We start from the raw sequence: 17,202 nt of genomic DNA, 5'->3' as shown, positions 1-17,202 counted from the left end.
GGCACATACATACAATGCTGGTCTAAGCTAGACCAATGTACCTACTGTATATAAAAATTGCCATATCTTGAATTTAGCCTGAAGACAAAAGCTATATTATATTACTATTACCTGCCAAGGTGGCAATAGTGGACACAGTGAAAGATAAATCATGCAAGTAGTTACCTAAACAATATCCTCCAGTGTGAGGGACTGGAGGAGGTGTTGTATAGGTCCTTGTATAATTCAAGCTACCAGAATAATCAAAATTAGACCATTATTAGACATCTTCCACAGTTGGACCTCAGCTCTTTTTTAAGGAATTGGTAGTGAGAGAAGCCTTGTCTACGCTATAAACTCATGTTCTTATCTGTACTCTTTGACTTTCTGGGTGGTCCATTTTCAGTGGAGGGGAGATTGTCTCATACTCTTACACCTGAAAAAAAAAGATGTTTAATCCTCTATAGCCAGGCTTGTTATTCAGGCAAACCTGTCAGACACTGCAACCAGGCCTGAGACCTCCACTGCAGCTACAGGACTAGTGCAGGACATACCCCACATTGCCGATCGGGCAATGAAAGGAAAGACAGTACACTGGAAATATTATCTTTCTCTCCCAGTCTCAAATCTGCTATACAAGCAATTACAGGAGGATGATATTGTATGAAAATTGGGTACTCACATTAGTAGTGTAGCAGGTTTTCCAGGCATTGGGCCTGATGTGGGTCTGCCATTGTTACCGGTGACAACTTCAGCCCATTTAAGCTGAATACCCAAGTGTGAGATTGGAGACAATGACCATTCCGGCATCTTTGGTTTGTTTTGTTTATTTGATAATGGGGATGGGAGAAGGGAATAAGTGGGATACTCCTTTGGCCCAACTAGGTAAAACTGGGGCACTCTGTAGAAAAATGCCTATTAGCGCTGTCTTGACGCCAGCTGGATGCCGACCAACGCTTACTGGTGCTTGAAAACTGCTGTCTTGCTGAACTGTGCTAGAACTTGGCTTTTAACACTTTGGTTAACTCAAAAGATCCTGTACTTTAGTAAGACTTGACTCTTAACACTGTTTAGCTCAAAAGTCCTGTGAATAACTCCCTCCAGCCCTTCACTGACTGAGGTAGCTCCTTGTAACTGCTGATGCTGCTGCAACTCTCAACGCTGTACACTGCACATAGCATGCTGTACACATTAACTCTTCAGGGCCCAACCGCTGGCGTCCCCTTTGACACTTCAGGGTCCTCTCACTAGGCACCCCCTCTGACACTTCAGGCTCCTCTCACTAGGCACCCCCTCTGACACTTCAGGCTCCTCTCACTAGGCACCCCCTTTTTACCGCTAGCTAAATCTTGGATCCCTTGGACCTTCACTGGAGCAGTCCCCTCTTGCTAGGCAGACCCCCAGGGGCAGTTTACAGTAGTCAACTTGGAATGCTTTCCTGAAATTGGACCCCCTCTACTCCTCTGGTCCTCGCCACACCAGATCCTCTCTGCAGCTCAGCCCAGCTCTCTGTACCCTCAGGCAAGCCGTCTGGGAGACCCGATTCTTCTGACAGGAGGAGAGACAGCTGTACTCTCCCTCCTGGGGACTGCTTCCCACCAAAGATGCTGTGTCATGCGCTCTCCTCAAACTTATGCCTACTCCCAGAATCCTGTGTGGCAGAATCTGCCTTTCTGGGGTAGATACAAGCCTAAATGTGCCACTGATTGGGTTTCCTCCACTGCCCAATGAGAACCCTCTCATGGAGCCAGTGGGAAGACTCCCCATTCTCAATAGCAACACCTGGGAGACATGACAGCCAGCTGAAAATCATGGCCCTGCTGTTAGGTAGCCAAGGCCCCACTATACTTTTACCTAGCACCTACCTTGTAGGGTGCTACAGTAACATCTATAAATGCATTAATAGATGTTGGTCTTGATTGTAACCTATCATGAGATAAACATGAAAAGTTTTATTGCTGACCTCTCCTTCTGAAAATGCCAATTTCCTGGCCTATTATGCTGATCCTCTTGCTTCAGGAATTTGAATCATTGACATGGTACAAATATGCACATTAGGAATTTACTTTGACTTTTCTGAACTGAATCCGATTTCTAGGTCAGCGACTCAGGTGGTATTGAAGCCAGAAGGTCATTATAAAAGCCAGAAAATTGGTCATCAATAGCAGTGACATATTTCCCCCTGACATTTTCACTTTAATGAATCTTTTTTATACCTCCCTGGAGTTCGGCTTTAATTGTTTTAGTTCACAGAATTATTTATGTATTATAAGCAGGCACAATTGAGATTTATACGCCAGATGTCAAATGTAGGCACCCTGCTGACTCCAAGTCTCATTTGTGCTTTTTTTTTTTTTTTAAATTGAACAAGAATGGTGTCATTTGAATCCTTTTAAAAAGATAATTTTGTCATAGAGCAGCTGTTAGGAAATGTGCCTGTGCATTTTCTTTGTGTCTTTGCAAAAAAATGTAAAACAGTATATTTTTAGTTATTTATTGTATTGGTAGAATAGGATGGCTACTTGAAGTATGAATATAGCTGTTATTGGAGAAAATACGAAAAAAATTTTGCTTTGCATGTGCAACCTCAAAAAAGGGGACATGTGACAGGGTGTCTTTGGCGGGAAGCAGAGTCCCAGGAGGAGGCAGAAGGCTGGTCTCTCCTCCTGCTGTGTATGAGGAAGGGGGTCTTAGGCAGTCGGCCTAGTGAACCAGGTGTGGAGCTGAGCTGCAAAGGATCCAGTGTAGCTGACGGTGGAGCTGGTGGCAGAGTCTCTTGGTCGGCCCATTAAGGGGGACCACTCCAATGACCACTCCAATGAAGTCAGGGGATCAAGGAGCTAGCTCACACAGAGATAGAGTTACAGTAAAGGGGGTGCCGTGTAGAACCTTGAAGAACAGGGATAAAGGGGGTGCCTTTGATTGGAGTTGAAGAGCGATACGAGTTCATTAAATTCTTCTTCACTGCTAGTGACAAGGTGAAGCAGCAGCCTTGCCACACTCAGCTATATCTAGACGACCAAGCAAATTGTGCATAGTTCATTCAAGTTGGAGTATCCCACTCATCTCTTCTCCTATCCAAGTTCTCAAATAAAACGACAAAAAACCAAAACCCCTAGACTGTTTCTTGACTGAGCCAAGCACTTTAAAGATGCTAAACGGTCGTGTTATTGCTATGGGCAACCCAGGGGAACCTGTAACCAGCAGCTCCCAAGGGAGTAGTGTTACATAGGTATCATGTAGGCTTTTATTTTTCAATGAAACCATTTTTTCTACATTTTATCATCTTTTATTGTTCATGTGATTGTACAGCATTCTTGCATGTTATCTTCTGAACAGCAGGGATGGGCAGCTCATTATATCACACATAGACACAAGGAAGAAAGATCCCTGTCATGGCTGTCAAACAGACTATGAAAGATAAAGGCACGTGGTGCATGTGTACAGCATCCTGTATCTCTGATCAGCAAGCCCAGGGATGCAAAATGACCATGCAAACACAAATATGCTTCTGTGCTTTGCATGGTCAGTTTCCAACAAGTAGTAAGGGGACTGGCAGATCACCAGGTACTTCTGATGAATAGAGTCAGTGAAACAGTAGACCACTGCTTGAAAGATATAAAGATAATGATTTAAACAAGCACAGAATAGAAAAATGGAGTAACATACACTTTAAGTACCTTTACATCATCGACCCAGGTCAAAGACTCAGATTGCTATAAAGCTAAAGCATTAGCATGCCAGACAGAGAACTAGTATTCTCAAATGGAGGGCTCACCAATAGATGCCTGAAGTGATTCTATCCTGGGTCACTTTAATGCCATTTATATTCGAGATACATAAGTTTGTGATACAGATGTTGAAAAGTACCAGTGATGGGGAAATCCCCCACATGTCAAGAGTTTGAGAGAATTGTGCTTGTTATTATGTTTTACCAAGGACTGGCTGGGTTCACACGTGCTGCGATTCACAGCATGGAGTCCGGTGCATCCCTGCTCACCGATTCAGGGCGAATCAGGCTCAAATTTGTGCCTGAATTCTAAACTGAATCGGAAACCAAAGACGCACAGGACCCTTTTTAAATGCGGACCACAGCTGCCCTGGAGCTGTGTGAACTGGCTCCATTGAGAGCTGGTCACACTGTCCTGTCATGGGAAACCCGCGTGTGAACCCAGCCTTAGGGCTCATTCACAAGGGGTATAAGCATTCATGTCCCATGGGACAGCCATTTTTAACCAAATGGGAATGCACAGCTCTGAGGCTCTGAGGAAGAGGCGTAGGCCTCAAAACGCGTCAGCCGTCATCCTAATAGGACAATGGACTTTCGTATGGACTACTTCTGACACTCAAGTTTCTGAGTCCGATATGATTGATTTCATCTGCGTTTGTGAGTAGCCATTTTTATGTTACAACAATAAAACCATTATTGAGGATAATGCGCTAGGTTGGTGCGCCCTTTTTGTGTTTTTTAGTTGGGAATGCACAGCTGTCGCATGCACCCCTATTCAGGAAGTCCTATAGCTGTCAATTGGAACACAACGGCTGCACGGACACAATGTTACAGCTGTGCGGGTGCACAACCTTGAACAAACCCTGTGGGCATAGATGTGACATTGGGAGCAGTAGCTGTGCTCGTGCAGCCTCTGTGTCCCAATTGACAGCTATAGGACAGGAATACACAGCCCTCACAAGGGACACAGATGCATACACCTCATTTGAATGAGGCCTTATAGAAATTCTGCAAAATCACAATTTTTCTACCGACATTAAAAACACCCTTCCATCTGGAATACTATAAGGCTACATTCACATGTCTAAATAGCAGTGATCTGGGGCAGCCACTGACAAAAATTAGTAGACTTTTTGAGTAGTTGTAATTTCTGCCTACACACACTGTGTATGAACAGCTGCAGCTTTCAGAGGCAGCTGTCACATTTGTACTCGGCCTCATCAAAGTGGTTACATGCCAATAGAACTTCTGACTGGCTGTAGCTAGGGTACGCCCAGGGGTTGGCTTTTTTGCACCGCAGGTAATCAGCCAGCTTGTATGCAGCCATAGTACAGTATTGTTGTATTTGAAGGGGGTTTAGTTGCCTCTGAACACAGCAAACTATCTCATCCCACTGTTCGTGTGAATTTAGCCTTAAGGCTCTTTCACACAGGCGGACCGTTCAGATCCGCCTGTCCGTTTTTTGGGTGGATCTGAACAGTCCCCCCATGCATCCCGTTGGGGGATCGGATGTCAGTGGAGACATGTCCACTGACATTCGATCCGTCAAATCTGGATGGATGGAAACCCTATTTTCCATCCGTCCAGCGGATCGGATCGGATCGGATCGGATGAGAATGGACCGACGGTCCGTTCTCATCCGATTCCACCATAGAGATGCATGGGGAACTGACAGTTGTGTCTCTGCACACAGCGCGGAGAACAGCTGTCATCCTCCTGCTCAGCGGGGATTGGCGGATCGATCCCCCGCTGAGAAAAACTAAGTCCGTCCGACGGACGGAGTGTGTGAAAGGGCCCTAAGGGTATTATTTAAATCACATTTATAGTCAGCTGAAATGCTGTGATATACTTTCTACAAATAGTAATTCATTCTTTTTAAAAAGATGAAGTCTATTTTTGGAGGTATTAAAATAACTTAATACAGTGGAAAAGTTATAATAATGTGTGCTACTGTATATGGATAAGAAAACCTGCTTTTCTTAACTCAACATACAAGGAAAACGTAAAGCAATCAAGGCGCTCTATACAAGAGATGCTTTTAAAGGCTTGTTCAGTGATTTTTGTTATATAATATATTTGTAAAATATGTACCGTAATCTTTATTGTTTGTTGTAATGTTTGTTAAAAAAAAAAAAAGAAAAAAAGAAAATTTTGGTTTATAGTTCACCCACTTCAATACTGGACACTTTCACCCCCTTCCTGCTCAGGCCAATTTTTAGCTTTCAGCGGTGTCACACTTTGAATGACAATTGAGCAGTCATGCAACACTGTACCCATATGAATAAGCATTAGCATTTTTTTTACACAAATAGAGCTTTCTTTCGATGCAGTGGCATACCTAGAGCATTTGGCACCTGGGGCGGATCCTATATCTGGCACCCCCCCACTTTAAAATGTAAAAACACCCGCAAAAATTTGTAATGTCTCCAAGAATATTTATTGCACAAATTTCACAGCCCCCCTATCACAGTGCCCTTTGCAGTCTGCCCCCCGTCTTTCTAATCACAGTTACCCCTTTTGCAGTCTCTGCCTCCCTTGCACAGTCCTACCTTTGGCATTAACAGAGAGCTAATATTATTAGAAATGTGTTTAAGTTTGAGTAAGAGATTGGAGACATGCTAAAGGAAATAGTCAGAGACCGAGGACATGATACAAGAGATGGTCAGAGACTACGGACCTAATACAAGAGAAATCAGAGACCGAGGACATGATACAAGAGATGGTCAGAGACAACGGACATGGTACAGGAGATAGTCAGAGACTGAGGACATGATCCAATAGATGGTCAGAGACTGAGGACATGATACAAGAGATGGTCAGAGACTGAGGACATGATCCAAGAGATGGTCAGAGACTGAGGACATGATCCAAGAGATGGTCAGAGACTGAGGACATGATCCAAGAGATGGTCAGAGACTGAGGACATGATCCAAAAGATGATCAGAGACTGAGGACATGATCTAAGAGATGGTCAGAGACTGAGGACATGATACAAGAGATGGTCAGAGACTGAGGACATGATACAAAAGAAGGTGAGAGACTGCAGACACGATAGAAGAGCACTAGGGGGGCCGGAGAGCACAGGGCAAGCAGAGAGCACTGGAGGAGCTGAAGGGCGGGGGGGGGGAGGGACTGGAGAGAATTAAGAGGGGTTTGAAAAGCATTGTAGGGGGTTTGGAAAACACAGGGGATGGAGAGCACTGGGGGGGACAGGGAAAACCAGGGGGATGGAGAGCATGGGGGGAACTGAAACTCACTGAGGGGGGAGCCAGGGAGCACAGGGGGGTGGAGAGCACTGGGGGAGCCATAGAGCATAGGGGGAGATGAAAAGCACTGTGGGGAGCTGAAGAGCACTGGGGGGCTAAAGAGTGCTGGGGGGGAGGAGCACTGAGGGGTTAAGAGCATGTGGGGATTAAGAGCAGAGGGGGTGTTAAGAGCAAGGGGGTGTTAAGAGCACCGGGGGGGGGGGGTTAAGAGCAGGGGGTGTTAAGAGCAGGGGGTATTAGGAGCATGGGGGGTATTAAGAGCAGGGGGGTGTTAAGAGCACTGGGGGGGTGTTAAGAGCAAGGGGGGTGTTAAGAGCACTGGGGGGGTTTTAAGAGCAGGGGTGTGTTAAGAGCACTGGGGGGAGGTGTTAAGAGCATGGGGGGTGTTAAGAGCAGGGGGTTTTTAGAGCACTGGGGGGGTGTTAGGAGCACTGGGGGGTGTTAAGAGCAGGGGGGTGTTAAGAGCACTAGGGGGGTGTTAAGAGCAGGGGGGTGTTAAGAGCAGGTGGGGGTTTTAAGAGCACTGGGGGGTGTTAAGAGCAGAGGGGGGTTTAAGAGCACTGGGGGGGGTGTTAAGAGCAGGGGGGTTTTAAGAGCACTGGGGGGGTGTAAAGAGCAGGGGGGTGTTAAGAGCACTGGGGGGGGTGTTAAGAGCAGGAGGGTGTTAAGAGCATGGGGAGGGGGGGCTGGAGAGCACTAGGGGGCCAGCAAGTTGTATAGGAGAGGGGATGGGACAGCTGCATATAGATGATTTGATCTTTACATATTCCTCCTGCAGCCGCTGAATGACTGCAGGAGGGAGAGGACAATCAGCCATTCAACGGCAGCAGGAGGAATACGGAAAGATTAATTCCTTTATATGCAGCTGTCCCATCTCCTCTCCTATCCAGTCACACACACACACAGGAGGCTGCTCAGTGCTCACCTTCTTCCCGCTGGTCGCCGCCCCCGCGAGCAGCGTGGACTGAAGGAGTTGCCGCTGCAGCTCCTTCACACTGGTATGCAGGCCAGCCTGACACCCCCAGTGCGTGGCATCCGGGGCGGAAGGCCCCCCCCCCCCCCCCGCACCCCCCCGTTGGTACGCCACTGTTTCGATTTTATTTAATCACAGCTGGGTTTTTTATTTTTTGCTAAATAAATTTAAAAAGACTGAATATTTTGAAAAAAACTAATTTTTCTTCATTTCTGTTATAACATTTTGCAAATAAATAACTTTTCTTCTTAATTTTAGGCCAAAATGTATACTGCTACATTCCTTTGGTGAAAATAACCCATATCAGTGAATATTATTTACTCTGTAAGAAAGTTATAGAGTCCGCAAGCTATGGTATATACAACCTCTGGCAAAAAGTATGGAATCACCATTCTTGGAAAATTTTCATTTAATTGTTTAATTGTGTAGAAAAAAAAACTAATCACAGACATGCCTCAAAACGAATTTAATTTACCATTCCAACTAGGGTTGCATCAATACTGATACCGGTATCGGTGCCGATACTAGGCATTTTCGCGAGTATCGGTACTCGCAAAAATTCTCCTAAACCAGAAACCGATACCAGAAGTGATATCAGCTGAGAGTGGGATTGTAGTTGTCACTAGGAGGGTGTGGGCCGCACCCAGGTAACACCCACCAGAGGGCTGACACCTGTGGGCAGCTGCACCGCTATCACTGCACCCCTACACTGATCTGCATCTCTTGCCGGATGTCTCACACAGTGGAGCGGACCGAAGCCGCCTCCCCATCCTCTCTGTTTACATCTACAAAGGAGGAGGGACACACACCTGTGTGTATATCCCATGCTGTTCTGTACAGTTTATTGTAATGTCCGTGGACAGAGGAGGGGGACAGTAACCAGGAAAGGGGGCAAGTTAAAAACAATACAGTGATGGAGTCTGCGGGTTAAAAGGGCATGTGCTGGGGGCTAACTATGGGAGGGGAGAGGAAGGTCTTATGCTAGAAGTAGGGGTTGTATTTAAAATCCCCTCCCATAGCACCCCCCAGCACACATCAAAAACCCCAACTCCTTACTAGCACAAGTGAAGAGGGGGTGTGCACTAAGGGGGTCCATATTGATGGAGGGGGGTCTATACTGATAGAGGTGGGTCTTCACTGAGGGGGGTCTATACTGATAGAGGGGGGTCTGGACTTAGGGGGGTCTATACTGATGGAGGGGGTCTGCACTGAGGGAGGGGTATATACTGATGCAGGGGGTCTGCACTAAAGGGGATCTATATTGATGCAGGGGTGTCTGCACTGTGCCCTTCTAGCCCCCTTTACTGTGCCCTTCTAACCATCTGTATTGTGCCCTTCAAAGCCTTGTACCATGCCCTCCTAACCCCTTGCACTGTGCCCTCCGAATGCCCTGTACCATGCCCTACTAACACCCTGTCACTTGCTCTCTTTCATCCTGTGCTGTGCCCTCCCTGTTTTGTGTCCTCCTGCCCACCCTGTGTTGCCTCCTTTTTTCCCCACCAGCTGTCACCTCTGCCCCCATGTCTCCAAATGACCCTGCCATCCCTATCCTTTTCCCCCAGTGATCACAGCCTTTTCCATCCCAACTCTCCCACCCCACAATCCCTATTTTACCCTACCCTTACATACCCCTCTACCCCCCCCCCTGCCCTCACCCTAGCCTCACCCAATTCCCTAACAACCCCCACCGTCCCAAACCACACCCCCTACCTACCCTTCCTAGGCAATAGGTATCTGTAATTGGTATTGGTACTTGCAAAAAAGTATGGTTACTAGTACTCGGTGTTAAAAGTGGTATCGGTGCATCCCTAATTCCAACCTTTTGGCTTTAATTAACACTTAAAAAATAAAAAAGAAAGAAAACTAGTCAATTGCAACTGTTTTTTGCAGATCACTGTTGCTTTCATAGCTGACATCCAACAAATGTTCCATTGCTTCCTTGTCAGAGAGAAAGACAGAAGCTTCTTGAGATTTCTTTGGTTTATATTCCTCCAAACATATGATTGAGTACTGCATGAGAGAACACATCTTTCACAACAGCCATTCTCCTGCAGTTGCTATCTACTGACTCAGGCGTTCTGCTCAAGAGGGTGAACCTGAGTATGGCTCAGATGCCAGACAATTCTTAGAAAAGGACTTTTATGTAGATGACTGTTATAAATCTTTACCTTCCAATGAGTCTGCAATTAGTATTCTAAAAAGAGCACAGCAAATGCTAGCCTACTTCAACCTCAGACTTCACAAGATTGCTTCCAACAGTAAAGAAGTAATCGAAGCTTTCCCATCCCAAGACCATTCTACTGATCTAACAGTATTAGACTTAGGGATAAACCTGTACAACGCAGTCTTGGTCTGCTATGGGACTTAAATCGGAATCCTTTACCTTCCAAATAAGCACAGAGGAAAAACCTTTCACTCGCAGAGGTGTCTTGTCTACGATTAATACTCTTTATGATCCTTTAGGTTTTGCAGCCCCTGTCATCGTACAAGGTAAAGCACCTCTTAGAGACCTAACTCATAAAACATCTGACTGGGATGCCCAACTGCCCCTTCATGAAAGAAAGTCTTGGGAAGAGCGGAGAAATTCTCTGATAGCTTTATCTGATCTGCATGTTACATGCCCATATACTCCTGTATCCTCTACAGAAGTACAAAGCCAACATCTTTGCATATTCTCTGATGCTTCTGTCAAGGTAATAGCTGCTGTTGCCTACCTAAAAACTGTAGATGTTACACCAGATAGGATTTGTCATGGGCAAAGCAAAACTGGCTCCAGACCCTGAGCACACCATACTTAGGCTAGAACTTTGTGCTGCAGTATTAGCTGTTGAGCTAGCCCAACTTATTGCATCACAAATGGACATTGATCTTAAAAATGCCAATTTCTACACTGACCGCAAGGTGGTGGTAGGCTACATCTATAACGAGACTAGACAATTATATTTGTATGTCAACAACAGAGTGCTAAGATTTAGGAGATCCACCTGTCCAACACAATGGCACTCTGTATCTACTGACCATAACCATGCAGACCATGCTACAAGAGCTGTCACTGCACGTCATCTAAAAGACGCAATATGGTTTACAGGACCTGCATTATTGTACAGCACAGAATAGATTGATCCTGATGGTGGCACAATTGAGCTGGTAGATCCTGACTCAGAAGTTGAAATCCGCCCTGAGATCTCCACACTTCAGACAGTTACTTCTGATAGCCTAAATCCCACAGATTTGACAGCTTCTCAACCTGGAAGTCACTTGTTCGAGCTTTTACTTGCATCATCCATAAAGCTTATTCCTTTAAACATGCCATGCGTGCAAGTAAATATGACTGCAAAGGCTGACACCATTGCCAAAGGATTAGTTCAGCAGTGGAACTCCAGCAGTCTGAAGACTTCATCATCTGCACTGTGCAATATGAAACTTATGCCAGGGAGATGGACTGTCAATCCCAAAGAAATGAGTGGCATCTAGGCCTCATCAGCAAAACTCTTCCAAGTGAAGATAGGAGAGTCAGAAAGGTCATTGTTAAAGTCATTGGTAAAGTTCACAGGAACAAGGAAGCAAAGTTGTTCCCAAGACCAGTCTCTGATCTGGTCTTATGGTTTTTCTTCTGGGGGTCCAAAAAGTGGTATCTATTGATACAGGGTGGGGGGTGTTCTGCCTCTAGCAGGGTATTAACCACTTTAGGACCGGAAGGTTTTATCCCCTTAATGACCAGGCCATTTTTGCAATTTGCCACTGCGTGAATTTACCTGGTAAATTAAATGAAATGTATGTCCATCTTTTCCCACAAAAAGAGCTTTCTTTTGTTCATATTTGATCACCTCTGCGGTTTTTATTTTTTGCGATATCAATTGAAAAGTTTGAGAAGAAATTACATTTTCTACTTTTTCATATAAAAAATATCCAATAAACTCAATTTTTGTCATACATTTAGGCCAAAATGTATTTAGCTACATGTCTTTGAAAAATATTTATTGGTTTGGGCAAAAGGTATAGTGCCTACAAACTATGATGTACAGTAAATATTTACATTTACGCAGCTTTTACTTTCTGACTGCATATCTAATTTCTTAAAATGCTAAAAGTTTGAACTGTCCTGTCATTTTATGCCTAATATTAGAAGCTTAAGCCACACATCACCCATTCTTCTAACCACTTGAAGATCAAGCCTTTTATGACACTTTTTGTTTTCATGAAAAAGTTATTATTTTTACTAGAAATTACTTTGAATCCTCAACATTATATATTTTTTTAAAGCAGAGGCCCTACAGAATAAAACGGTGGGTGTTGCAATTTTTTTTGTCACACGGTATTTGTGCAGAGATTTTCTAAACAAAATTTTTTGGGGAAAAAAACACTTTTTTAAAATGTTATGCACGAATACACTATATATTGCCTAATTGTTTGGTACAATATAAGATGATCTTATGCTGAGTACATAGATACCAAACATGACATGCTTTAAAATTGTGCATGCCCATGCAGTGGTGACAAACTACGTACAGTACATTTTTAAACGTCTTTAAAACTTTACAGGTTACCACTTTAGAGTTACAAAGGAGGTCTACTGCTATAATTTCTGTCCTTGATCTGACTTTCATGGCGATACCTCACATGCATGGTGCAATTGCTGTTTACATATGACACCAGACCGATGCTTGCCTTTGCCTTTGCGCACAAACGTGGGGGGACAGGGGTGCTTGAATTTATTTTTATTTTTTTTATATTTATTTTGCGGTTTTATTTTATTTTGACACCTTTCCTTTCATTTTTTAATTTTTTTTTATAATTTTTATTGTTATCACAGGGAATGTAAATATCCCATATAATAGCAATAAATAGTGACAGGTACTCTTTTGAAAAAATTGGGGTCTATTATACTCTAGATCTCTCCTCTGCCCTTAAAGCATCTGACCACACCAACATTGGTGTGATAAGATGCTTTCCCAATTTCCCAATGGCGCTGTTTATAACTGGTGAAACCGAAGTCATGAAATGACCATAACTTCCGGTATCTTAGGCCATAGAGATGATTAGAGCCATTCTGGTCTCCAATAAGCTCTATGGTCAGCTGACAGAACCACCGGCTGCAGTCTCGGGTTACCCAGTGGGACAGGAGAGCCCAAGAAAACCGTGGAAGGCAGCGGGAGAGGGGGTAGTCCCCTCCCACTGCTTGCAAAAGCAGTCTAGCGGCTAATTAGCTGCTAGGATTGCTTTTACATGAAAGCCGACTGCAGGCTTTGCCCTGGTATGACCACTCAAAGTCCAGCGACACACCAATACGTTGCTGGTCTTTGTTGGGCATATATTGTAGGGTACTTTTTTTTCATGCAGCCTATGGGCTGCATGAAAAAAAGTGAACCTAGCAGATTCCTCCATCCATATCGATCCATGTGGATGAAGAAATCTCTGCCATCTCTGAAACCTCTGGGGTGTATACAAGGCTGCAATCTTTTGATTGAAGTGATTTACGAGGGGCTGAATTTTGTGGAGCTGGTCATATCCAGGGTCACCCCGAGGACAACAGAGTTCATTGTCATTGAAATGCATGAACCGTAAGATTTGCACGTATCTAGTCCTGGCCATGGCATCAGAGAACACGGGCATATGATGAATTGGGTCAGTAGACCAATATAACCACAACTCACTCTTTTTAGTAATGCCCATGATGAGGGATAGGCCCAGAAAGGTCTTAAATTCATAAACAGTGATACATTTCCATGCAAATTCTCTTGCATGGGTCAAATCTGGATTTGCAGCGATACATTTATCGGCATATAAATTGCTTTGATCCACAACAGATCCGTACAGCTCTTCCATGAAAAACAGCTCATAAAAACCAAGGGGAGTAAATGCGGCTGTTTCCACCTGAATTTCAGGTTGGCCAGTGAATGGGGGAAGACGGGCGCTGCGGAAGTGGTGGGCTCCCAATCAGAATTTGCAAGCACATCAGGAAGGACACTATGGGCTCTACTTGTGCTTGCCACCACACCAGCTTGAACTGCACTTATGGGACTTGCCACGTCACCAAGTGGTACTGCAATGCTGGTTTGACTACAACTAGGATGTACTAGGCCACTGGTGCTTGGCAGTTCACAAGAAGGTTGAGCGTCACTAGTACCGACACTCTGCTGCATACGAGAACCCTGCGATTGTTGCACCTCAGTAACAGAAGAACAGGGTCGGTTACACCTGAGCTTAGCAGGGACCACTACTCCGTCATCAGAGCTATCTGTCAGGTCTCTCTCTACAGGTTCAAATACTGAGCCTGTATCACGTACCTGATCAGAGGCCGAGGTGCTGAGAGGGCTTCCCTTGTGGCTAAGTGCAAGGCATCCCTGGAGGTGGAGACAGGGAATGCTGTGCCCAAAGGAACAGGGGTCACCAGCTGCGGCAAGCTCCGGTGAAGAGGTGACTGCTGTGGTAGTAGACACGTAGTGCATGCTGAAATGCAGGATACCTTGAAGGTGACTGGAGGAGGTAGCCAGGCGTGCGACAAGAGCGAGGTCAAGGTCAAGCCAAGGGGTCAAACACAGTTCATCAAGCAGTAGAGGAGTCCATAGGAGCAAGCCGGGGGTCATACACGGGAACAGCAGACTGGAGCAGGGTAGGTAAAACAAGCCGATGGTCGGAGCCAGGAGGAGAGACAAGACAGGTGAGACAAGCCAGGTCGGTAACAGGTAATCCAAGTAAACAGGAACAGGAACACAGGAAACAGGAAGCTGAAGATCATCCAGCAACTAATGGCTGGAGCAGGCTGGTTTAAATAGGCCACTGGGCGTCGCTGCATTAGTGTGGGCGGAAGATTCAGCTCTCTTGTGGGAAGTTCCCTGACAGTGCCCCCCCCCCCCCCAAAGGGCAGCCTCCGGATGCCCAATTGGGCCTGCTTCTCAGGATGCTTGTTGAAAAATTCTCTAAGAAGTTTGGGGGCATGAACGTTATTTGCAGGCTCCCATGAACTTTCCTCAGGTGAATACCCTTTCCACTTAATCAGGTATTGGACCTGTCTTCCCCTCTTTCGGCAGTCTAGGATGGCCTCTACCTCATACTCAAATTCCTCACCCACGAGATGGGAGGTGGAGGTGGATCACCCCTTCCTGAGAAAGGGCCAGAAGAGGCAGACTTGAGCAAGGAGATATGGAAAACAGGATGGATACTGTAGGAATCCGGTAAGGAAAGTTCGAAGGCTACAGGGTTGATTTCCTTCTTGATTTTGAAAGGGCCAATGTACCTTGGACCCAACTTCCGTGATGGGCAGGGTAGTTTGAGGTTTGCAGTGGAGAGCCACACTTCATCCCCCACTTTCAAGGCTGGATTCTCCTTTCTCTTCTTGTCATATGACCTCTTGTAATCTTCCTGCGCTTTACGCATGGTTGCCTGGAGGGTTAGGTAGTTCTCTTGGATAAAGGTTAATCTATCCTGAACCGCAGGTACCGTTGCTTATGGCACAGGGTTGGGTAAAATAGATGGGTGAAAGCCGTAATTGGCCCAGAATGGGGACTGGTGGCATGAATAGAGTTATTGTAAGCAAACTCTGCGCAGGGCAGTAAGGCCACCCAATTTTCCTGTGAGAAGGAAGAAAAACAACGAAGGTATTGTTCCAACGTTTGATTTGTTCTCTCCGTTTGGCCATTGCTCTGGGGTTGATAGGCAGAAGATAGGCAAATCTTGATATCCAAAGCCTTGCAAAGGGCCCTCCAGAATCGAGAGGTGAATTGTACCCCCCTGTCCGAGACAATACTGTTTGGTACGCCGTGTAGCCTTACAATCTCCTTGATGAAGATATGTGCTGTGTCCATGGCTGAGGGAGTGCCCACCATAGGCAGGAAGTGTGCCATCTTTGATAAGCGGTCTACTACTACCAGGATAGTGGAAAAACCTTCAGAAGGGGGCAGTTCTACAATAAAGTACATAGACAACATCCTACAAGGCTGGTCCGGAACAGGCAGAGGTCTTAGCAAGCCCCAAGTCTGCGTGAGACTTCCTTTACTTCGGGTACAGGTCGTACAAGAACTTACATAGTCTTTGCAGTCCTGTCTAAGGTTGGGCCACCAATAGGAACGTTGGATCAGTTTTAATGTCTTGCGGACCCCAAAATGGCCTGCCAGTTGGTGGTCGTGGAACGTTTTAAGAACCTGGACTCTGGCTCCCTCGGGTACAAAAATCTTATCCCCATGCAACACAAAAGACCTTCCTGCCTTCTAAGTGTGGGGATTTCGGACTCAGGGCACCGGGCAGAAACCTGTTCCAGGGTGGCCCTTAGATCAGGCTGGATAAGAAGAAAATTCTGGGGAGACAGAATGGTGCTCGGGGTGGCAGTATTTGGGGTCTCAGGGAACATTCATGACAGAGCATCCGCTTTACCATTCTTGGATCCTGGGCGATAGGTGAGGTGAAAATTAAACCTTGAGAAAAACAAGGCCCACCTGGCCTGTCATGGTCTTAAGCGTTTGACAGATCTGAGATACTCCAAGTTCTTATGGTCAGTGAATATCATAATTGGGTGCGCTGCACCCTCCAGGAGATATCTCCACTCCTCCAGAGCGACTTTGATGGCCAGCAGTCCCCGATCCCCAACATCATAGTTCCTTTCCGGCTGAGAGAGCTTTCGGGAGAAGAAAGCCACTGGATGTAAAAGTGCTTTAGGGCCCAGGCGTTGAGATAGGACGGCCCCTGTGGCGACTTCAGATGCATCAACCTCCAGTACGTAGGGCAGGGCGGGGTTGGGATGCTGCAGGACAGGGGCAGAAGTGAATAACGCCTTTAATTTATCAAAAGCCTCTTGAGCCTCTTGGGACCACTGGAAGCGGCAGTGTTGGCGGGTTTGCTGGGTAATCGGGGCGATAAGGCCAGAAAAGTCCTTGATGAACCTCCAGGGTAGGGGAGAAGACAAGAATGTCGTCCAGGTACACAATCATGAAGTTATCCAGGTATTCTTTAAAGATATTATTCACAAAGTGCTGAAAGGTAGCTGGAGCATTACATAGACCAAAGGGCATAACCAGGTACTCAAAATGCCCAAAACATGTTCGAAAGGCTGTTTTCCATTCATCGCCCTCGCGAATGCGTACTAGGTTGTAGACACCGCGCAAGTCCAATTTAGTAAAGACCCGGGCAGTACGGAACCTCTGAAAGAGCTCAGGAACAAGCGGAAGAGGGTACCGGTTTTTATGGGTGATTTTATTGAGCTCTCTGTAATCCACAAAGGGTCTGAGGGTATGATCTTTCTTTTCTACGAAGAAAATTCC

The sequence above is a fragment of the Pelophylax lessonae genome (genome assembly GCF_965119305.1).
Source record: "Pelophylax lessonae genome assembly, chromosome: 4".
In the NCBI taxonomy this organism is placed as follows: Eukaryota; Metazoa; Chordata; class Amphibia; order Anura; family Ranidae; genus Pelophylax; species Pelophylax lessonae.
This window is presented reverse-complemented; position numbering follows the sequence as displayed.